Source organism: Brassica napus, assembly GCF_020379485.1.
Source record: "Brassica napus cultivar Da-Ae chromosome A4 unlocalized genomic scaffold, Da-Ae chrA04_Random_8, whole genome shotgun sequence".
In the NCBI taxonomy this organism is placed as follows: domain Eukaryota; kingdom Viridiplantae; phylum Streptophyta; class Magnoliopsida; order Brassicales; family Brassicaceae; genus Brassica; species Brassica napus.
In genome coordinates this window covers 1-14,171 of record NW_026014001.1, presented here as the reverse complement: position 1 = coordinate 14,171, position 14,171 = coordinate 1, and the positions used below count along the sequence as shown (strand labels likewise).

At 30.6% G+C, this 14,171-nt stretch overlaps 1 pseudogene; it reads right to left on the bottom strand.

Annotated features, from left to right (window-relative positions):
• Nucleotides 1-9: 9 nt before the first annotated feature.
• LOC125594195 lies at nucleotides 10-806 on the bottom strand (annotated as a pseudogene).
• Between the last annotated feature and the right edge of the window lie 13,365 nt (nucleotides 807-14,171).

Below are 14,171 nucleotides of genomic sequence, written 5' to 3'. Positions count from 1 at the left end.
TGGGGGGGCGGGTAACAATGACAGAGCATCAACAAACCTTTTGCACAATCCATTTTTTTGAGGGGGTAGGCTTCAGCCCTAAGGATTCTGATATGAGCTCAAATATTAACTCCCCAAACATCATCACTCTCTTGAGTAGTCCAACATGATCTCCCTAAAACACTCAACTAAAATAAACTCTCAAAACCCATCAAACAAAAACACTAATGAAGTTAGTATTAATAAAATCAAGAGAAGCCGTGTTCGTACCTACAAATGTCTGGTAAGTCATCGGTTTTTGGAACATCAGGAAACATAAAACAACTTAAGGTATCTCTCCAGCTCGCAGCAGAGAGTCATAGAGATCAGAGTTAGAGTTATTTATACTTAATCGCTTTGGTTTTTTCACGGCTATAGAACCTTTTCCTCGCTTCTGGATCTTGCGCGTGAAACGCACGGATCCCTTCTTTTATCTTCTCCATGACCTCGAGAGGAATCCATGGTTAATCGCCTGGAAAAAACCGAACTTCTCCATAGCGTCTTTAACCTTCTTAGTCACTTCCTTTCTTGTGACCGTGGACTCGAACACGCCACCTCGGAGATCTATCGTAGGGATAGTCAACGTAGAAGGAGGTTTAGGGTTAGTTACCGTGGCTTGCGGGTTATGGAATATGCGTGGGATTTTTGTGATTCCGGCGTCGACGAGACCCTTCACCCCGATTTTCATCTCGTCGAATGCTTTTACCTCATCCGCACGGTCAAATGTTCCCGCCATTGTGCACTTTGACTCCAACTTTTTTTTTCTGAGTGTTTATGAAGGAAATGGAGAAACTTGTGTTGTGTTTTGATCGAGTGACCTAGCTCTGTCTCTATATATAAGGAGGGAAAACTGGCGAAGACATGAAATAGATGCCAAAGAGAAGGACGGGTCGTGTAATTAATCCATTCAGCGGCGTGCCAATACATAAAAAGATAATATAAAAAATGGTTTAGAAGTCTGTCTAATAATATTTTTAAACAACTTTAAAAAAAAAAAAAAATCCAGTCTATTGTCTTAAAAATCGGTTTTGGCGATCGTCTAATCACCAATTTCATATAAAGAACCTAATTACCATCTAATGATTTTTTAAACATTGATAAAAACCAAGCGAAACACAATGTGTTCTTAATAAATCCCTTTTCAATAAAAAATCGAAATTGACATATCATCTTAAAAAGAAACAAACAATTCGAACATTGCTGACAATACAGTTTTCATGGTAAGTTTAAATAATTTTTAGCATACATTTGCCGCATCATCAATCTGAAATTTGAGAAAATGATGTGAAAAGATGAATAAACATCCGAAATGCAACGTTGGTTCTTAGGGCCAATCAAAAAAATTCGTACAATGCAATTTTAGAAACATCAATACGTAAATTTCTTAGGACAATGATTCGATATTACTATCAATATTAAATTTCTCAATTCTCAAAATAGTAAGAGTCTTGAAAAAAATCCATATTTTTTCAGATTAAGAAAACAGTCATTTAAGCTTCAGAAAAGTGAGATTTGGAGTAAACGCTAGGACGATTTGTATATCTTATAAATAAATCATACTTACCCAAGAAAAATATTATGCTAAAAGAATGGATATACGTATAGCTTGAAAATGTATTAACCAATTGTATTAAGTTCCAAACGTTGTTATCACTCAAAGCTGTAATAGGATAATTTTTTTCTTAAGTCAAATTAATAACAATGCACAATCGACTATCTAATTACTCGAACATGATTTTCCGAAGTATTGTCGTTGTTGTTTTGCATCAAATTCAGCAATTTATCTTTTATTTTATTATATTTGGGTGGCACAAGCATATAGCTATTCTTCTTTGGAGAGCTAGGTAAATTCTTCTGGATGAAATTTGTATCTTTGTTTATCAAATCGTGTTTATATTTTCTTTCATTTATTAGTGTATTAACCTTACTTAACTTATTCTACTTGAAACTTGAAAAATGTCCAGTTACAAAAAAAAAAGAAAAAAAACTTGAAAAATGTTCTGATATTCCAAGTATAGTAATTTGCTGACATAATTTCGTAGTAGTTAACCGGAAGCCACTAATTGGATTATAAAAAGGTTGACATTATTGTAAGAGAAAGACTTCGTCCCTATGGTGAACTTTTAGATTCACCAACCAATCAAAAATTAGCATACTAAATATAGTTTTTTTCATAAAAAGAAACAAAAAAAAATTAGTAGCTGTAAAAAAACATTTTAAAAAAAAATTGTTAACATCCACACTAAATCCTAAACCCTAAATCCTAAACACCAAACCTAAACCCTAAACACTAAACCCTAAACTTTTACATAAACCTTAAACCCTTGTGTAAAACATAAATCCTTAGATAAATCTTAAAAACTAACCCTAAATTTAAGGTAAACCCTAAACCCTTGGGTAAATCTGAAATCATTGGGTAAATCTTAATTCTTAGGCAAATTTTAAATCATTGAATAAAATATTTGGGTTTAGGGTTTTACCAAAAGTTTAGGATTTATCCAAGAATTTAGGATGAATTATTTACCAAAAGCTTAAGGTTTAGTGTTTAGGGTTATGAATTTAGGGTTTAGTATTTATGATTTACATAAGGATTTATGATTTACATAAGAGTTTAGAATTAACCTAAGAGTTTAGAGTTTAGATTTAGCATTTATGATTGGGCGGACGGCATTAACAATTTATAGAAAAAATATTTTTTTTACAGCTACTAATAATTTTATTCATTTTTATCTATTTATTTTAAGAAGTAAATTCGAAATATTTTGTTTTTTTTTACGAAAAAGACTGTATTTTATATGCTAATTTTTATTGGTTGATGAACCTAAAAGTTCACTATCAGGGTGAACCCAAGTTTTTTCTCTTATTTTAATAAGGATTGAACGTGGACGACAGAGAATCAAGGAGATATATTGAGATATCGTCAGTATTATTCAAAAAGAAATCATCAATATTATATCATACTATTAAAAACTTATTATCATATCATCGAGATCGTATCTTTTAGGCCTATTTAGAACTATTTTATCATTATCAATAATATATCATATAATAAAATCATTTTTATATTTTGAATGGAAACCATAGAGCGGTGCATCTTTGGAATTGGTGTGATTTAAAAGTTATAAATGTCAGCAATATTCAGAATGTTCCTATAAATATTTCCAACTTCAATTACATTTGACTTGGGAAAAATAAAAAATGAAACTAAACCTAAATTTTTAATTGAAAATCTATTGTGTAAAATGAAAAATATTTTTATAATAACATTATATATATAATATTTTAGGTTTTTTGTCAACATAATATTTTGTTATATATCATAATCAACAATTCTAAAACTAATGTAAAAACAACATATAAAAACTGACATATTAAATAATATTATATAAACATAATATATTTTCAATTATAAAATTTCACTGATTTATATTTTGTTAACCATGATGCATAAATTGTTTAAATAGGTAATGCTAACGAAAATGAGATCTGGTCCGAGATAAAAAAGCACGTGACTTCGTATCGGGGCTGGCTCCTTACTATAAAAAGGCTTTGGACAAAACAAATTATATATTTAGCAAGAAGCATTTTAATATATTAATCAAGTTGATATGATAGTAGTATAATAATCTTTAGAATCATTTTGTTTTTTTTTTTGTCATCTGTTAGATTAATAAACTTTTATCCGTTCGAAACATGATTTTCTAGAGCCATGCATAAACCGACAAGGTAAACCATAAACATAACCTTTCGAAACCAGTGCCGGCCCTGACCTAAAGCTGGGGAAGCACCAGCTTTAGGCGCCAAACTGAATTATATATTTATGGGCATCACAAAACCAAAACTTTCATGTGTCCTAGTGGTTGTGTACCCCTTAACTGGTTTAAAGGTGCTAGGTTCGATTCTGTAGGGGCACCAAATTTTGTTTTTGCTTTAGGCAATATTATAGACTGGGCCGGGCCTGTTCGAAACCAAATTTAAATAGACAAAAACAAATGATTTCACATAAGCAAGACGAAAAAATGATCACTGAAATCTTTTTTGGAGCACACTCATAATCACCATTGATACGAAGCTGAACGATGACAGAAGCCAAAATGAACGAGAAAGCAATGACGATTCAATTTATTTGAGATGAGATAAGATCTCTAAAACCTGTTCCAAACTAGGAACCACGAGCCAACACCACTCAAGAACAAGCTTCAACTACAGGGAGCCACGAGAAGACGTATCTAACACCTCGAGAAGTCGACGAAGTAGACCGTTGACAATCAATTACTCAAAGACCGATCGCAATTGAACTATAACTTCACAGTCTCTTACCAAAAGACAACATTACTTCTCCCTACCGAAGCTTAGTACCGAGAGATTCAACACCGAAAGCGAAAGCCGAGTAACTAGACCTTACCGGAAGAGAGCACCATAAGCGATTTGTCACAAAGATGACAAGATATAAGGCTAAAGACCACAACCACCAATAAACCACTAATAAACCACCACAACCTCGAGATCACACAAGCTCCAAAAAGATCAAAGATTTCTGAATCACAAACCATTAATACGCCAAGCTAAGCTACACCAAGACCTGCCAAAACTTAGGGAACCTTTGACAAAGAAAATGCTAGGATAAGGATAAGAAGACAAAAGCCTACAATCACCGGAGACCTGCCTGAAGCTGCCTTACTAAATTCGATGGAAGAAGTAACAACCCACATCAGAGCCGGTGTAATCCTGCACCCGCGCACCAGAAAACAAATTTGATACTAGCGAGGCATTCCAAACAAACCTATAAGGTGATCAAGCCACCGGCCTTCTTTTCAAGAGAACCCAAATCGAAAGAGAGAAGCCTCAAATCGAGATCTGAGTGACTCCTTCGTCTTCGGTCACCAGGGCGTCAAGCATATCCCCGAAGGAGAGGAGAGCTGGCAGGAGGCAAAGAAACAATGACCACCAGAGCCATAACCGGCGCACACGCCATCACGGCCAGAGTAAGATGAGAACGAAGATGTCTTCACGGGAGCATCTTCTTTTTTTTTTTAAAATTAAGTTAAAATTATTAGAATAATTAAAATGTATATCATTCATTAATAGGTTAGTTAGTTCATCCTAACTTTGAGTTTATCTATGACAAAAACATATGAGGTGCTGTACCTTCTATCATTCCCCGATGCCGACGCGTCGCTGTTCATCCCCGCTTTTCGCTCTCTTCATCTTTGCCGATTCTTTTGGTCCAGTTCTTATAGTTTCTGCTTCGAATCTACTCTCATCTCCAACGAAAAGCGCATATTTCAACCTGAACTTTACTCATCGTGTCTATTTTTTCCCGAAGTTTGTAGTAGTAATGCGTATTGCATGAACTAAACAAAAATACAAAATACTACATAAACTTTACATGTCATAGTTTTTTCATTTTCAAACTTTATAGTAGTGCATATTTCATACTAAACTAAACAAAAATTCAAAAATACTATATGAGCTCTCAAAATTGTGCTTATTTATATTGACCATCAAAAATGTTTATTATCCGTTAATTTATAAACATGACATCAATTTGAATAAATTCTGTAAAATTAAAAATTTAAAAATTTTACATGAATTTTCAAAATCGTGCTTATATATATGATCTTCCAAAAGTGTTAGTCATCCGTTAATTTCAAAACACGTCATTTTGAATAAATTCTGTAAAATGAAAAATTACTTTTAGAGAGATTCGAACTCTCACACTTGTAAACAAGTATAAGTAAATATTTGAATTAATAATAAATAATTGAAACTTATATAATAATGAATTTTAAAGTTAAATTTTAAAAAGTAAATAATTATAGATTTATTTGATAAAATAAAACAATAAAATTTGATAAGATTTATTTGATTAAGCTAAAACTTATAAATAATTTAATGTTTAAAAAAATAATACAAGAGAATTATTTTAGTCTATATATCAATTAATATGCTCTTACTTGTTCACAGTGCGAGAGTTCGAACCTCTCATAAATTAATTTTTAATTTTACAGGATTATCCAAATTGACGTTGTTTTGATAAATTAACGAATGACTTTTATTTTTAAAAGTCAATATATATGCACGATTTTAAGAGTTTATCTAGTATTTTTAAACTTTTAATTTTACAGAATTTATCTAAAATGACGTCATTTTAATAAATTAACAGATGACTAACATCTTTGACGGTTAATATATATAAACATGATTATAAGAGTTCACGTACTATTTTTAAATTTTTGTTTAATTCAGTATGAAATATAAACTACTATAAAGTTTGAGAATGAAAAGACACAATGCATAAAGCTTATGTAATATTTTTAAATTTTTATTTAGTTCAATATAATATAGAAAACATACTAGTACAAAGTTCAGTAAAGAATAGGCACGAGGCATAAACATTTTTTCCCGTTTTCAACGGTGATGAATCCCCGGGGACTCGACCTACTTGGTTTCAAGCGCCGCTCCAATTCTCACTTTATGCTTCGTTGTTGTTTCTTTGACAGTTCCTGGAAAATCATGTCAAAAAGAAATTTTATTCTTAATAGTATCATCTAAAATAAAACTAATATTTATTTATGATAATTACATATCACAATTTGTAATAATTAAATATCAATATAAATGTGTGATATTCTAATTATACACCAGAAGGTATAATATGTTAGTCGTTGAATATACAAGGGTTTGAAGATTTATTTTATATCATCATTATATTAAATTTTGTTATATGTTTCTACATGTATTTTTGGGTGACATATTCTATTTTTTATTTTATTAAAAACATGACATATTTAATAAAACATGGTAAAATTAAAATGCACAATTCATGGTAGAAAAAAACAAAATCCAACAGAAACCTATAAAATGATTAAATTTTGTAAGCAATGCTAGGAAATTTTCTTTTAGATATTAATTGTTGTAAAAACAAATAAAACTAATACTTTAGGTATATAAGGAGTATTTCATGTATTTGATTGCCTTTTTGTTTTTCGGTTGAGTTTTGGTGAGATTATAGTTTAGTTCGGAGTATTTGAATATAGAAATACATGAACTGTTTTAAGATTATTTAGATACAAGTTTAGTTGTTTTAGTTCTGGGGAAACGTCCATGCCTAGTCATATATCTCAACCGAAGATACTGATCATTTTAAGTCTAGATTATTGGATACACGACAATATTAATATATGACCAAATGTGAAAAATAGACATAGTATTCCACATGTATCTTGTGAATTCATTCTACACAATAAATCTTAGTGAACCTCTATATTATGGTCCATCTTTTACTATTCAGATCCTTAAGTCCGCAAATTAAGGAGAGATGTGATCGAAATGTGCGGTTCTTCGCCTCTGTTCGCCGAAACCCGATGCTCCACACTAGCAAACTTATAGTTGCTTATAAGCTGCAAAAAAACTATCATGCAAGCATATATTGGGATTTTTCAGAAATTATGTTTAGAAAAACAATCAAGAATATATTTGAGATCTCCGAGGTTAACGGTAAGATCTTTCGATTAGGAGGAACATCGATCCAGCATCCATCATGGAGAACTTGAAGACATCCAATGTAGTCTTGAAGAATTGACTAGTGATAAAAGATATATATGTGTGTGAACTTATGCCAAATGTTAGGTCAGGCTCATGACAAGTCGGGAAGTAATAAGAGAGCAATGATAAGCTTTGCGGTGTCGAGTTCTTTGAGGTGGCTAGGTTCTAAACCAAGAACTTGTGATAAAATTTCAAAGATTATCATTTTTTGTACCCCAACATGATCTCTCTGAAATATTAACCACCACTACACTTCATCATTAGTAATTTATATATAGCAGATCACCAAAAAATAATATTTATATATAGCAAATAAGTCCTGAAATAGATCAAATATCTTGTGTAGTCTTAATTAATTCTGAACTTGAAATGAACTATCAAAAAGAGAAATTATATTTCCACATTATTCAAAGTAGTTTGGAACGAGATTTTTTTTTTGGATTAACCAGGAGATATCTCAAATCTACAGAATAGCTCATACTAATCGTCTAATAAGAGGTATAGTTCAAAGATAGGCCTTCTCTTCTGATGCAAATAAAATTCAAATCATGGCCACATATCCGTATGATCACACATGTTTAGTGTCGTATGGTTGTTTCGAACCTGAGTCGCTTAACTCATAGGAATTTGCCTACTATTAGACCACCCATGTGTGGTTAACAACAACTTTTGTGTCTTTGGTATAATCTATTAGCAAATTCTTTTTGTAAATATTCATAAATAAAATGTAAATTATATCCAATATATTTAGGATCCAACTGGTGATCTTTTCGGTAACACGAGGAACGTATAGGAATAAAATTGTAGGAATAAAAATGAATGCTTGTTCCTTATCAAATTTAACAAGGAATGCTTTTGTTTTATATTTCTCTACAAAAAAGGAATGGAGAGGAACAAAAAGGAAAAATTATTCCTTGTGAATGATGGTTTTTTTTGGAGAATGATAAGGAATTCAGTGTTCATTTTCGTTCCTTGGTCACCATTCAAAGCCTTACTTTATTTGTTGTTTAGGTTTTATTTGTAATTTTTATTAAAGGTGATTTAAATTTGGTACAACAGTAGAATGTCACTTTCTTAAAATATATTTTATTTTGATTTAAAGAAAACTTCCTAAAATAGAAAAATTGGGGTTTTAGATTATAAATACATATAAAATTTTTATAAATTATTCATTCATATCACTGATAAAAATCTGTACATTGGTATTTTATCTCAATGGATTTTTTCTATAGTTTTTAGTTTTATTCAAGTTTATTTGTGGCCACTCACAAACAGTAATCAATTTTCTTTTTGTTTTTAGAAACTGGGTTAAATTAAAATATTATTTCCTCAAGACATTATTTGAGAAGTGATTTTTCATTTGTCATCATCACAAAAATTTTGAAAGAAAAATGATGCCATATCATACCAAAAATGATGACATAACTTGAAGCTAATTATGACATTAACATTTACATTAAATGTGATTTATATTTTTGGTAAGTTTTTTTAAATATGGTAGTAACTCATAAATCATCATTAATATAATAATAAATAATAATAGTAGAAATAGAATATAATAATATTTTACAATTTTTGAAATATTCTTTATTCTATTTTTATAATTTTTGTTACTAAAACAATTTTTTCAAAACTTTATGCAGGTTTTTTTTTTAAAAAAATTGTAATTTTCTAATCCCATTACCATTAGTTTCTTTTTAATATTTAAAATTTTGAGAAATATTATTTAGTTTACGTTCGATAATTATATAACTACAAAAAATTCTCTTAATTTGTGTAGAATTTGATCTCTTATATTTTAACTAAAAGAAATAGATAAAAATCTTTCTAATATTATAATTTTAAATATATACATATCTACTATTAAATTTAAATTACAAAAGTCTTTATTTTATCTTAATTTTACATATAATTATATTAAAATTTGAAATTTAAATTTAAAATTAATATTTTTGAAAGAATAAAATTAATAAATTAATAATATAATTTAAATTTAAAAACTTTTATTTCCGCGCATAATGCAGAAACGCCTAGTTTCCAATTGTAAGCCATATATATGCGTGGACCTACACATAAGTTGTTTTCCAGTTGGATTGGATAACTCCTGTTGGTAAAATTGTAATTAGTTAGGTTTGTTTTGGTTTCTTGGTTTTTTTTTATATATTTTTTCAGTTTAATTAAAAATGATGAGAAATAGACAAAAAGAGCGCATATGGAAATGTTTTTTCGCCAGAAGAAGTAAGAACGTTTCAGACTTTGATCCTATTATGTACCCACAAATCTTTGGTGAGTCCTAAGCTTTAGAAACATCAGGAGCGACAACCGTGGTTAAAGTATCTCACCAGTTCGCAGCTTGGAGCTATACAGATCCAAATTAGTGTAGACTTAACATTCTTGGTGATGTCTCTGCTATAAAACCCTCTCTTCACTTCCGTGTCTTCCTAACGTTCGTTTTCTCCCCACAATGTTGTATATACTAACTTTTTTTCTTGTAATTATTATACTCTGAATATATTTAGAGCTCTGTTCAATCAATAATATCATACAATTTCATAACCTATTAGGTCTTTGATTTGGTTGTGGAATTATATTTTCTTTTTCAAAGAATAACAATTTATAAAAACGTTTCTTAGAGAGTTGTTGAACACAACTACCGTGTGCCTCAAATTTTTTTTCCTTCTCCTCTTTCGTTAGGTTAATCGTCATTTTCTTCTCTTTTCCGACGGTTGTCACAACCGCTTCGTTTGCGCGACTGATGTAGGTCCACGCATATATATGGCTTACCATAAGTGGAAACAATATATAATTCTTGTTGACATATATATGGCATATTCCACAAGAATTCATTCCATTAAATCTTGTGGAATAAGTGGAAACAAATGGAATGTAGTAGTAGGGTATTCAGAATAAAAAAATCATCGTGATGATGTGGAATGGAATACAGTTACGTTAAAAATTACTTTAATAAATTTTGATATTATCTAACTTATTTAGTGCAGTACTGTAGTTAAATAGTAGAGTTGTTAATATTCTAAAATTTAAAACAATCGTAGATTTTTATGATTTGTTACTAATTCAACAAAATAGTAGCAACATCTTCTTCACTATTTAAGCATTCTTAAGTTGATTATCAAACCATCAAATGAAAAGTTGTTTCTCTCTTACCAGGTGCTGTTTCTTTTCATCATTCTTATATCATATACTAGGGAAGCCCGCCTGATTTCAATGATATTATATTTTCTAATGAAATTTAAATTAATTTTATGGTCTTGAAAAATAAAGTATTCGTCTAACATATGAAGATGCATTAATTTTCTTTTACTCATGTATCATTATTCTTAAAATTATTTTTAAATAAAATAAAATTCAAATATATGGATAAGAATATATTAAAATAATTTATCCGAGTACTTTGTAGCATTTTGTATTATTTTATTTTTTTGAAATAATTTGTAATAATTAAATATAGTGTTCCTACATTTTTCAAAAAGAGATATGTATACTTGTAATACTTAGATATAGTGCTTCTACATTTTAGAAAGAGAGATGTATACTGGCTAGAACTCTATGCCTACAGTGCACATGCATATTATTTTGGTTTTGTTTCCTAAATTTTATAATTTTAATTATAATTTTGTAAGTATATATTCGATATATTATATATTGACATCTGTTATAAAACTATAATTCATATTAATTGTTTAATTTTCAGTTCCTAAAATTTGTGATCTTTTTCTTTGTTATCTAAAATACTATAACATGATAAGCAAAATGAATAAAAATAATTGAGTCTTTGTTATGATTTGGATAATAATTTATCTTGGTTATCTAAAGTTTATTTTGGGTTTAAAACATTAAATTTATAACTTTCAAGAGAATTAGTAATTTATTTTGATATATGTATTCATTTTGTTCCACCTCGTCTTAGAGGCATTTCTGATTTATTTGCACCATCTATATTGTTTGCTAATATATATAATCAGTTTGAACAATGACCTTAACCGTATTATGAAAATACTTTTTTTTTTGTGCTTAGGTTGTTTAAAACTTGCTATAATGGTTTACTTGTCTTCTGGTAGCATTGAGTTATCTTCATATGGACATTTTTCATAAACTTCATACTAAACACATTTGAGTTACTTGCAAAGAAATTCATATGTGAGAGAGACCAAGGGGCTGTTCGTTTTTCCATCTACCATCTCCATCCAGCTGCTTTATCTATGTGATCCATCCAAATGATCCATCCAGATTTTAGGAGCTGTTCGTTTCTCTATCCAGATGAGCCATCTAAATGAGTCATCTACATGAATTTTATGTTTATTTCTTTATTTCTATTTCCATCCAGATATTTTAATAAACAAATTACAAACATACCCATGTTTTGAATTAATCATATGCTTAATATTAAATTTAGCTATACTAATTTTATTATTTAGTATAAAATATATTTCTACTGAAATTATTTTAAAATTAACATTTCACATTTACAAATTTTTATTTCATATAAATTTATTTATTTATTTTTATTTTTAAAAAAATATATTTATTTTATTTAAATAATTTTTATTTTTAATTAAATTTTCATTAGAATTTAATACAACTATAACTTTTAATCAAACTCAAAATAGAAACTCAAATTTGAATAAACTTCCAAAAACTCAAAGTAGAAATTTAAAGTGGAAACTCAAATTTTATAAAACTAAAATTTAAAATATGAAAGCAATGGTGTAAGAGCATTATGTACTCAAATTTTGCATTTTTAGCGGAAAAATATGCTTTGCGGTTTTTGGTGGGTGGAAAACACACTTTTAAAGTTTTGGTGGGAAAACGTGTTTTAAGATTTTAAAGGGAAAACACCTTTTACGATTTTGGCACTAAAATGCGTTTTTGGGTTTTTGCCAAGAAACCACTTTTTACGGATTTGGCGGGAAACACATTTTGGCGGGTTTCGCGGGGAAAACGCGTTTAGCAGTTTTTGCGGAGGTGGGAAAGAGGGAGGGGATGGAAACACATATTTTATTTTTGCGGTTTTAGCAGGAAAATGCATTTTTGCGGTTTTGGTTTGAGAAACTCATTTTTGCGGTTTTGGTGCAGGAAAATTTGTTTTTGCGGCTTTGGTTAGAAACCACGTTTTTATATTTTGACGGGAAAACGCGTTTTATAGTTTTGACGGGAAAACGCATTTGGGGGGTTGGCGGAAAAAATGGTTTTGCGGTTTGGTGGGAAAAAAACATGTTTTGCGGGTTTGGCGGAAAATGGTTTTGGAGTTTTCGGGAAACGTGTTTTGGGGTTTTGTGTTTTTCATGTTGTGATGGATGTGAAAGTGCGTTTTTGTAGTTTTGACGGAGAACATCTATTTTGGCGGGAAAGTATATTTTTACGAGAAAATTGCGATTTTGGTGAAAAATTATGTTTGTGGTTTGGGCAGAAAAATGGTGTTTGTAGTTTTGGAGGAAAATATATATTTTTGTGGTGGTTTGTCGTTTTCATGAGGGAAAATGATATTATGTTTGAGTCTGTAATTTGTTAATACACTGAGGTATAATAGACATTACCCATTTTGATAAACTCATATCCATCTAGATGATCTCATTTGGATCAGCCAGCTGATTTTTGAAATTAAGCCTAAATTTTTAAAACTCATTCAGATGAACCATCGAGATGACTTGTACTTTTAGTGACTACACCTACCAAACTCTCATCTTCACTCAGATGGCTCATCTGAATGAAAAAAAAAAAAACGAACAGCCCCCAATACTCATTACAATACTAGGCAATCTTAATAATAATCAACCTTATTTTTCACCCCAAACCAACACCACCTGCAATTCATGCCCAACATTTCACCAAGTCTAACGGTGTACCAACACAAAAAGAACCGACCGGGAGTCCTTCGCGCGTCCCTTTGCCATCCATACCACAACACTTATCCGAATGTTAATTATTCTGATGTAGACGAAAAAGCCCAGAACTTGAACCCACATCCCCTTATTCGATTGATCTTCACCACCCCACAGTTTCAATTTAGACCTGACCATTCTTCAACTCTACACACGTAAGAAAATTATTTCACATACCACGACCCCACACCATCCCAGATCCGACTGTTGGGATTTTTTTTTGAATACTGAAGACCAATGAGTTGAACACTAACGTGCTGAGGAGTTGAAACTTTCAAGCATCACCAAAACCGGCGAAGATATCCCCGACTACGGAGCAACTCGTACCCACATTGACACCCCCCCCCCAAGCCATTGATTCAACCAACGAAAAGAACATTTAACCAGCAACAGCTTGGTACCAATCATGCCACTCTCAACAACCATTTGTACCGACCGTATGAACTGAGATTTCCCTGCGAAAGAGAAATGTTTGTTTTCCAACCATTTGCATAAATTTTAATGCCTTCCCCATTTCAATGATGTAAATCTCTCACGAACGCTGAAGCTTTTGCATAAAATGAAGATGACAAACAACGAATCATTTTCCTACCACCCCATGCCCAGGAAATCCCCGATCCAGACGATTGACTTGAACATAGGAGGATGAAACGTTTTGCAAATCCACAGAAGCCCCCCCTTTGAAGACCAATCACGATTAATATT